The 11,132-nt window shown below is 41.4% G+C and overlaps 1 long non-coding RNA gene and 1 other non-coding gene across 2 annotated transcripts; both read right to left on the bottom strand.

Annotated features, from left to right (window-relative positions):
• Positions 1 to 483: 483 nt before the first annotated feature.
• LOC118660641 lies at positions 484 to 10,673 on the bottom strand. The gene is made up of 2 exons (XR_004969002.1): positions 10,494 to 10,673; positions 484 to 794 (listed from the first exon to the last, which is right to left on the bottom strand). It is a non-coding gene; the product is annotated as an uncharacterized LOC118660641 (long non-coding RNA).
• On the bottom strand, positions 6,344 to 6,450 carry LOC118660927. The gene has a single exon (XR_004969091.1). It is a non-coding gene; the product is annotated as a U6 spliceosomal RNA (small nuclear RNA).
• Positions 10,674 to 11,132: the final 459 nt, after the last annotated feature.

Here is an 11,132-nt window from a genome sequence, read left to right as displayed (position 1 = left end):
ATATATATATATATATAATTATAAGGAATTGGCTCACATAATTATGGAGGCTGAGACGTCCCAAGATCTGAGGTTGACTAGCTGGAGACCCAAGAGGGCTGATGGTTTAAACTCCAGTCTGAGGACAGCTCAGCTTACACAGCCAGGCAGGCGAAGTTTCCTCTTACTCAGCCTTTCTGTTCTACTCACGTCTTCAATTGACCAAATGAGGCCCACCCACATTAGGGAGGGCGCTCTGCTTCCCTCAGCTGACCAACTTAAATGTTAACCTCAACCAGAACATCCTCACACACACCGAGAATAATGTTTGACCACATACCCGGGCACCCCATGGACCCATGAAGTTGACACATAGAATTTACCACCACAGAGGTCTCTGATCTGAGCCATTGGATATTTTGGGCTGATGAATGATAAATAGAAACCCGTGTCAAGAAAGGTGTTGAGATGGATAAACACAAAACAAAAAACTCAAACATTAGCTAGAATGCAAGTATACTTTACTTATATTCATTTAAAAACACACTATTAATTGTAAATATCATGAATTTCTGTGAGTACAGGCAAAAGTGCAATAGAGTATTTGACAAGAATTCTATTGGGCCTTAATCATAATAGGGGCAAAGGACTATTTGTGCATTTTGTTCTGTGGGCGGCTCCATTAGAAAGAGGCCCATCCATCAGCAGGAGTGCAGGAAGTCAGCAGAAGCGTCTCGGCTGAGAGATTCGAAGGCTTGACAGTGTATAATAGATGTAAGAATCGTCGAGAGGCACGGTCAGACACTCAAATGCATCTAATAAAGGAAATATTTTTAAAGGAAGAGATGTCACCCCTGAAGATAAATGAAGATTGTGTACTTTTATGGAAAGAGGTTTATAGAAACATTTGTCTTCATTCGTTATCTGGACCTTGTGAAATACATTTCATTATCATTTAGTACAAAAGAAATAGTCTTGGTGCCTTAATGTGCAGGAAACACGTTCAGTTAAAATGATACTTAGATTTGCGGGGATAGCTAGAGAATTTAGGAATTCTCTTCACCAGAAGAAATACATACATATAAATTTGTAAAAAAAAATTCTAAACTTGTAAATTTGAGAACTGGATTTTTCTATAAATATTAAAAATAAAGCACTAGAAAAGATCATCAGATCTTATCATCAACTTATTTGCTGGCTGGGGAAATTCAGTCCATGGGCAGTGACCTGGAGTGGCCACAGTCGCCCAGCTAGACAGTGACAGAAGAAACCCTTGGTCTCTGATGCTCCCTCCTTTTGTCCTTCCACAGTATCTCCCACAAGACACTTAGAATCTAGCAAGTACACTCACGTGGCAGACATAATCTAGATGTGTCCACTCACATTTTCTCATTTAGTCATTGAAATAGGTGTTGTTAGGATTTTGGATCCTCTTTTATAAGTGAGCAAAACTGAGCCTCAGAGAGAGAAATGATTTGTTCATGGGCACACATAGCTAGAAAGACATTCAAGTCAAATTCAGTCAGTTCTCTTGACTCTCGTTCTAGTCTTTTGGTTACCTCCCAAGAGTGAAAGAAAAATATTAACTTGCACTTGGGGACAGATTTAGTTTTCTTTATCTTTTCTTAATGGTAACATGCATTAATTTTTTCAATGTTAAGCTATGAATAAAGCCTTTAATTTTTTTGCATAATCAATGGTGGATTTTAAAAAATACTTCAACTAAGAAATTATGGTGACAAGAATGTTGACAATAGACTGGGATACTCAAAATATGTGGTCTGTCTGGCTGACCCAGAGATGGGAATGATAGTAATAATGGTTATTGACAAGGATACTTGACATATAAATGAAAGTACCAAATTTATTTTTAACTACATGGCATAGTTTTTTCCCTCAATTTTGTCCATTTTAATTTTATTGATTTTTAAAAACATCACAATATAAAAATGCTTTCCACAAGTGTTCCACTTGTGGAACTATATATAAAAAAAAAAAGCCTAATATGCAAATTGTCCCCAGGGGAGTTTGACTGGGAGACCGATCGCTTGCTATGACATGCGCTGACCACCAGGGGTGGCACGGAATGAAGGAAGGCCCAGATCAGCAGCCAGACAATCCCGATCGGCCCTGATCGCCAGCCAGGCCTAGGGACCTTACCCATGCGCTAATTTCATGCCCTGGGCCATTAGTATAAAGAATAAACACATCCAATCTGGAGTCTCCACAACCTTCTCCAGGCCCATACCTGTAGGCACACATGCAGGTGTTTTTTTTTTGCTCAGATAGAATCATGCTATACCAGTTACTCTATCATTTGCTTTTTGTATTTGACAGTTTTCCATGGGCATTTCCATGAGTTAATCTTAGACATAGATATCTTTTTCCATCTAGTTGCTTTGTAAACACACATTTTATATAAATGGGATATTACCATGTGCGTGTTTTTAAAGTTAAGCCTTTTTTTTTTTTTTCTCCCTCCTCCTTTTCTTATCCTTCACTCCAAACACAAAGACTCCCGGCTGTGTTCCCAAACTAGGGTCTCTTTCTATTGTATTCCGTCTATGTACTTCCTACACACACTGTATCACATCTGATTTGAAATGCACCCTTTTTTCACAACTTAACATCTCTGAAACTGTGAAGTGTCTTATAATTAATAAAACATACATGGGGCCTTTTTACTCATTCTTTACAAAAAACAAGATTATCTTTTACATTTTCTTTTTCTACATTTTTTTCCCTCTTTTACTTTGTGGAAATCCCTCTAAGAAACTCTAATACTTTTAAAACATGTATTATAATATATTCAGTATCTCTCTACTGATGGTTATCTTTTTTCTAACATTAAAAAAAAAAATCGACAACAAAAATACTGGAATAAGCATTCTTGCTCATATATTCCATGTACCCGTGCTTTTATCTCCCCCAGGATAGATTCCAAGGAGTGGTATTTCTAGCTTTAAAGGTGTTAGATTTTTTACTTGAGTAGTGTTATCAGATTCCTTTACATAATGGTAGTAGCAATTTACTGCTGTTCTGGATCCTCACTCCTGCACAACCACCAGCCCAAATCTTAGTGGCTAAAGACAACACCAATCTATTACTTTACTCACGAGTCTGCAGTTGGAGTGGAATTCAGTGAGGGGATAATTTGGCTTTTGGATCTACATGTATATGAGACCACGCTAAGGTCTGGGGGGCTAAACAGCTGAGGGCTAGCCAGACAGCTCTCTCTTTCTCCATATATCCTCAGGGCCTCTCCATATCATCTCCAAAATTGAGGCCTCTCCCACAGGGCCATCTCAGGGCTCAGGCGGGAGCTGCAAGGCTCTTTACAGCCCAACACCTAGAATCCCTTTCAGTCACTCCCTTTGTATTCTATTTGTCAAGCAACTCACTGAGCCCAGTCAAGAGGAGGAGGAGGAAATCATTCATACATCTTCGGGGCAGGAAACAGGTAACTAGTTTCTGAATCTTTCTCAGCTTAGATCTTATCATTCTTTAAAAGTTCTGTCAATTTGACAAGTAAAAACTGGCAAGTCATTGTTACTTTTATATTGCCCTTGAAGATAGGTGAAGATGGACATCTTATGTGGCTGTTGGCCACCTGAGTCACCTCTTCTAGGAAATGCCTATTCATAGATTTTTTTTATCTTCTTAATAATTAGTAGGAATCTATTGTATATTAGAAATTTCATTTTTCATCTTGTCATACATGTTAGAAATATATACATATATATATAATTTTGACTTTGTTTTATGGTGTCTTTGCTGTATAATAAAATTTTTTGTGTGTAATACAATTTTGTCTGTCTATTCTTTCATGGCCCTAATTTTCTTTGTTGATTAGGAAAATATTAATAACCCCATCATTGTACACTTTTTAAATCTTCTTCTAATATATTTATTTATCTTTGTTTATTATTTTAGATTTAACTCAAATCTACCTGGAAATTAAGTTTTGTGTTAGTTTGAAGTAGGGTATACAGCTTTGTTATCTTATCGTCCCTGCAAGACTGTGAAGCCATTGTGAAAAAGCAAAGCCAGAAAGAACTGTGGGCTTTATTCAGTTATTTAACACATTCATTTAGTATCCACTGTGTGTCTGGGACTTTTTAGTTACTGGAGATGCAGGGTTATGCAAAACCAATAAGTCCTGCTTCCACAGTTTACTGCTATGGTTTGAAGGTTTGTATTCCCCAAAAATCCATATGCTGAAATGCTAATGCCCAATGTAATAGTATTAGGTGGTGGGTCCTTTGGGAGGTGACTAGGTATTGAAGGTGGAGCCACTATGAGCGGGGTTAATGTTCTTCTAAATGAGACTCCACATTGCTCCCTAGCCCCTTCCACCATGTGAAGACACAGCGAGGAGTAGGCAGTGTACCTACTCACCCAGAAGAGGGCCATGCTGGTATCTTGATGTTGGATTTCCCAGCCTCCAGAAGTGTAAGAAATACATTTCTGTTGTTTATAAGCCACTCTGTCTGTGATATTTTTGTTATAGCAGCCCAAACAGACTAATACACTTACTTACCTTCTACCAGGAGAAAGACAAACCAGTTGACAATGAAGCAGAATGAACTTGGCATTTTCAAGAAAAAGAAGAGAGAGAATCTGGTGCACAAGTGGGAGGTAGCCCAGTGAGAGCCCGGGACAACAGGGAACATGAGTGAGATGCAGGTCAGTTTGTGGAGGAACAAAGAGGGAGTTCTCATCTACTAGTTTCTTATTTTCAAGGAAGTAAGGAGAGCCAGTGCCGGGGTCCAACCCCAGTGGGTCCAGGGGTCCCCAAAGGTGTGGACGGAGTCGGCGAAGAAGGAAGGACACGGAGACAGCGTTCAGTTGATCAGCAGCCTAGCCAGGATCTCCAGCCAAGTTCTGTCTAGGATCTCCAGTGAAGTTCTGGTTAGGATCTCCAGCCAGGTTCTGTGTCCATGTTGTCTTGCTAGGTTCTCCAGCCAGGTTCTCCAGGTTCTCCAGCCAGGTTCTGTAGCCAAGTTCCCTCGCTAGGTTCTCCAGCCAGGTTCTGTCCAGGTTCTCCAGCCAGGTTCAGTCACCAGGTTCTAGTCAGGTTCTCTTGCCAATTTCTGTAGTCAGGTTCAGTCCAGGATCTTTTGCCATGTTCTCTCGCTAGGTTCTGTCTCTAGGTTCTGAGGCCAGTTTCTGTCCAGGAACTTTTGCCATGTTCTCTCCAGCGAAGTTCTTCTGTCTCTAGAGAACGTTCTGTGTAGGTTCTGTGCCTAGGTTCTGTCTCTCTTGGTTCTGTCTTCTAAGTTCTGTCTTCTAAGTTCTGGGTCTTGCTGTCTTGTTGCATCTGTATTTATACCAGTTGATTCAATCCTATCAATCTCTATTACAAAGGTTAGGGCGTTTCTTATCTTCATTCCAGGGAGTAAAGATTATGTAGCTTAAGCACGATTGTTTGTAGTTAAAGTGATTAATTACCCGCCTGGCACTTAGTTAAGAGGTTTTATTCCCTCCCTAACTTCAGGGGAAAATCCCTACCTGGGGAAACAACCTTTCTCGGAGAGGTGATCTTGGTTAAAACACATAGTGCCAAGAAGGTGAGCAAACATTTTAAGAACGGTATGCCATATATGCCAGGTCCCTTGAAACAGCAAGCATGGACCGGCTCCCGGCAAGCCAGCAGGATGCCCACTCCATTTGGAGGCTCTTGGGTACTTGGAATAATGAGGGGGAAAAGTAGCTTCTACTTAGAGGGTTACAGCGAGAAGTGTCATCAGGGCACAGTTAGGGCTACAAAATGGACACGAACCCATTGGAGAGTAGTGGCATTTGCTAATAATTGTGAGATTTAGGACACTGAGGAAGGGGTTGGGAAGGTGAGAGTGTGTTGGGTGGGGGGTGTATATGGGAGAAGTCGGGGAGGAACTGTGGAAATAGAGTCCTGGTGATATGGTGCTCTGGCTCTGTCATCATGTCGCCACAGAGGGAGGAGAGGAAAGCTGGAGCGATGGATTCACCTGAGAGTCTCAGGAAGACAGGCCACCGGCCCAGCTCCACTCCAAGTATGGGGCCACTGGACCGAATTCTCCCTCCAGAGCTGCGGCCTGCCTGGTGCTCACAGACCACAGAATCATTCTCATTCTCAGGATGCCTGGCTGCCATGCAGTCCCCTGGGGATTCCCAGTGTCTCACAAATAAAGAGATGGAATGCTCTCTCCATTCCTTCCCACTTCTACACCTTTGGACTCTAAGCAATTGGTTGCTAAGGGGTCGCCTGTGTGCAGTTTGAAAACTGCACGAGTGGTTTAGAGGACTACCAATAGCATTTAAACACAGCCACATCTTGAAATACTTTCACTTAAAATTTAATTTTTTTTGTGTGTTTTTTAAAAAAAATATGGAACGCTTCATGAATTTGCGTGTCATCCTTGTGCAGGGGCCATGCTAATCTTCTCTGTATCGTTCCAATTTTAGTATATGTGCTGCCGAAGCGAGCACAAAATTCAATTTGTTAATATAAAAATATTATTTATATGGAGGCAGGGTTGTATGATGGAAAGACCACAGGGTTGTGGAATCATATAAATTCTGTGTTTAAATCTAAATTCTGTCCCATACTAGCTAGGCAACCCTGGACACGTTAGTAAATCTCTTTCCTTCAACCTCAAGGCTCCTCATCCATTCAATATTTTTCTGTCTTGCAAAAGAGTGAAGAGTATTAGACAAGGACATTGGAAAGCATCTGGCACTTAATAAAGGGGAGCTGGCTTCTCGTCTCTGTTCTGAACATGAAAGTTTCAGGAAACACTTGCTACAAGCAGGAAAGAAAAAGAAAGAAAGAAAGAAAGAAAGAAAGAAAGAAAGAAAGAAAGAAAGAAAGAAAGAAAGAAGAAGAAGGAAGGAAGGAAGGAAGGAAGGAAGGAAGGAAGGAAGGAAGGAAGGAAGGAAGGAAGGAAGGAAGGAAGGAAGGGTCCTACAGAAGGAATAACGTTAGAAAAAGCCACTGAATGCTCTGAGATGAGTTTGAAAGGGGGACAGTGGAGCTCTCAGGGCCGCTGGCAGGACAGGGGTGGGAGGATGAGTGATAGGCCTAGGGAAGCATGAAGGAAGAGGCATGGGAGAGGTAATTGTGCAGAGGAAGCTAAACATACACCTCTATTTCAAACCAGGGCAATTCATTTGGGAAAGTGAAATTGAAGTAGCACCCACACCAGATATTAAGGCTGGAGTGACCGATGCGAGAAAGGGAGGGCTGATCAGGGCAAAGTCAGAGTGACCGCTGCGACGGGGGAGGGTTAGGAGGGTGGCTGGGCACAGAGCTCCCACAAGTGTCTGCAGATACGTGTGGCTCCCCAGTCAGAGGAGAGAAAGGCCAGGGGGCTTCAGGTGGGTTCCAAGGGCACTGCTACAATGAACTGAATTGATGATGTTGTCAAAGTCTAATTAAATATATTGGTAATTGATCTGAATATTAGGATTGGGGAATGATTTCTAGTTTATCTTTTAAAAATGAGAGATAAACCTGATCACTATTGCTCTTGGATTTCCCCAGTCATAGCTGCATGATCGGCTGTCAGTCATAGTCTGGGAATTCAAAAGAGGAGCACACATGGAGCAGAGACTTCACTCCCATCCTGAAGGACCTTCATCCTGGTCCCGAGGACTGTACCAGAACCTGCCTTCAGGACTGCACAAAGAAAAGGGAGGAGCCATTGTTACCGCAAACCCTGTGTCTTTGGGGCACAAGCGCATTTGGCCCCCTTTCCAGTATTAGTACCAATGGGATCAGCAAAAGCAGCAGCGCCTCCTCTGCACAGAGATCACTGCACAACTCCCATGTCAGGAGGAGGCCTGCAGGCAGTTTTTGAATGGTTCCCCGTGTCATCAAATTGACCCAAGTTGGAAGGAAAGAAAACGAAAGGGCAGGTGTATTAAGGAGGCCATGTGACTTGCTTTTATTTCCTTCTTGTTAATCTCTTTTTCTTTTCTCTTCTCTTTTCTTTTTCCTTCCTTCCTTCCTTCCTTCCTTCCTTCCTTCCTTCCTTCCTTCCTTCCTTCCTTCCTTCCTTCCTTCCTTCCATTCTTTATTATTGAAAATATTACATATGTCTCCTGCTTTTGAGAAAGCCCTGGTCAGGGTGTGATGTCTTCTTGGAGAATTACCTTCTTGATTATGGAAAACCCTTCTCGATCCTTGATTATCTTTGCTCCAGGTCTTTACACCAGCACACTATACCCATTTCCTATTAGTTTACTCAACTGCAATTTCCACCTTTCTCTCAACTAGAGTTTCAAGTACGGATTTCAAGTCTTAACATGTGAAACTATTTCACAGACTAATGAGGAAATAAGACAAGAGACATAAGACTAAAATGATTGCCTGTGGATTGTAATACTCCAGTTTTTCATCTAAAAAGTTGAATTTAAATGTTCTCCTCTGAGTAATTGGTGATCATGAACTAGAATGAGAATCTGATGACTTATTTCAAACTATCATTGGACTTGACTTCCTTCCATTGCCCCAATCCCTCTCTCTGACTCACACATATGACTGTGTCTTATTTACAACTCAGGCAATCTTATTTAAATTAAACAGAGTATTAAATGTAGATACACAGTACAGAGTGTAAAATCTTACACAGTTAATAATAAGCTTTCAGAAACCAAATTTTCAGTACTGTAAGAAATATAAAAAGGACAAATAAAATATTAGTCCCTTTAAAATAAAAAAAGGATTTTATATTTTATATTTATGGAGAAATTTCAAAAGAAATATCAGCAACTACTGAATAGGTATGACAGAAATATAGAGATATTAAAATTTAGACAAAATATGAAATATATAAAATATATGTGCATGTGGGTATATATGAAAGCCTATGCACATGTATAAATACATGATATGTTTCATATTATACTCCTAACTGGTCTCACAAATATTAATTAGCATCTCCTACTTGACAGGTATTATGCCAGACACTGGAATTACAAAGATGGATAAGACAGTCTCTTTTCTCAAGGAGCTCTGCGTCTGGAGAGGAAATGGATGCTGGACCACATTGTGCTGAAGATGCAACTAGGGGCATGAGGAAATGATTGTTGTAGCAGAGAGGAGGAAGCAGTGAATTATTTCTGAGGGCAAGGAAGGCCTCCAAGAGAAACATGGCATTTCAGCTTGGCCATCCCATTTCAGCAAAGCTTCCGTGGGATTTTTCTCAGCTAAGAGCGCAATGAAGGGCACTCCAAACAGGAACAAGAGCTGGGAGAATCGCCAGCATGTGTTGTTAGGGCAAGGAGGTATGTGAGGGGATGGGTTTGGAATGGTTCATGGTGCCAGAATAAAGGAATGTGGAAGGTGGATGGTTAAGGAGCCATATTCAAGTTAACACATTGAACTTTAGTATAGGTTACTGGGGGAGCCTTTCAAAAGTTTAAAGAGCAGCTTATTTGGAGCTGGAATAAAATATATTGGGGAGGGAGGCGACTGAAAATGGGAGGCAGTTAGGAGTGTTATCAGTAATAAGGCACTGAAGCAGAGGCAGTCCCTGAGCAGAGAGAAGGAAAGGATTCATTTGAGAATCAGCCCTGGCCGGGTGGCTCAGTAGGTTGGAGCATTGTCCCGTACACCAAACAGTTGTGGGTTCGATCCCAGTCAGGGGGCTACTGTTCGATGCTTCTCACATTGATGTTTCTCTCCCATTCTCTCTCTAAAATCAATACACATATCTCAGGTGAGGATTAAAACACACTTGAGTATTATTTGTGAGGTAAAAAGGATGCATTGGTGACGGATGAGATGTGGGCGTTGAGGAAGAAGGCGCTTCATAAATGTCTAAGGTGGGGAAATGGTTTGATGTGGTCAATGGAATATTTCCTCTCCCCACATACATCACGTTTCCTGCTCGGGTAGCAAAGGCGCATCACTGACCCTCCTTGTCCTTACATCAGTGTTGCTACTGAAGAAACAAAGAAAACGTCACTGCTGCTGGGTGTGATGCCAGGGCAGAGGCATGGCCATGCTCACTTTTCTATCCCCATATTCAGAATGCAATCAGACACATCCTGGTGTCCAATAAAGACCTGCTGAGTGAAAAACAAGATGACATGGAATTTCAAAGCGGAATTTTGGAGCTCATGGCATGGATGATAGCTTGAGGCCAAAAAGGGTTTCTGATTAAACGGCAGCTTAGGTTGCATCATCAAGGGCTGCGGTTCAGGCCTAAACAGAAAGCATATAGAATGATCTCCTCTCTGCACACACCAGATGAAACTCTTACAGGCTGGGTGGAGAAAGATGACCGGGCTCTGAGCCTGACACCTGCAGGGATTAGCTCCAAGGAGGGTGGTGGACTGATGGAGCTCACTGAAGTGTGGAGGCCGAGAGGGGGGAGAAGTGAGGCTCCCCTTTCCTTCTGCGTTCAGAGGAGTTTCTCACACGGGGAAGGCGTGACAGCAGAGATGCCCGGATGGCCTGGCCTGGCAGGGGCCTGAGAGAGCTCCCCAAGTGTCCAGCAACCCAGTGACACAGGACAGCATCTTACCTGAGACTCAGGAAGGAGAGAGCTTAGGTCATTCCTTCTTACTGCCTATCTGGGAACCAGAGCCTAAGGGAAGAAAGGGGAGAGAGCATACTGAAGGTTTGGGCATCTTCAAGTCTTCAGAGACTATGCAGTGATTAAAAATTCAAAAGCAAAAGATCTATGAGAAGTGTTTGGGGTTATGAGTTTGATTCCTAAGTTCAGACAATTTTTATATTTATTTATAGAGATATTTTATAAATGATTTGTGAAAAATATGTTAACTACACTATGACTAAACAGCAAAAAGTATTTACTCTCATCACCAGAAAGAAAACATTAACATTTATAAATTTGAATGTATTTACTTAAAAATAATTGGCAGGCACTGGGATTCTGGTTGTTCTATTTTGAAAGGTAACTACATATTCATTTTAATAAGATCTTATATCTTGATGATAGTTGGCAATAAATGCATCCTGAGTTGGCTCCCTAGAGTAATACATCAGAGATAAAATTCACTTGAAACCAAAGATGCTCGTTACATTCAAACACATTTAAATTCATTGATCTCCATTAATTACTTTACTAAAGACAATATACCAATTTTTTTTTAATCTTGATTAGTTTTAAAACTCCCTGATTTGCTGATCCTGATACACA

The sequence above is a fragment of the Myotis myotis genome, unplaced genomic scaffold (assembly GCF_014108235.1).
Source record: "Myotis myotis isolate mMyoMyo1 unplaced genomic scaffold, mMyoMyo1.p scaffold_m19_p_7, whole genome shotgun sequence".
NCBI lineage: Eukaryota > Metazoa > Chordata > Mammalia > Chiroptera > Vespertilionidae > Myotis > Myotis myotis.
Note: the sequence above shows the minus strand (reverse complement) of the source record. Positions and strands in the feature narration are given on the sequence as shown.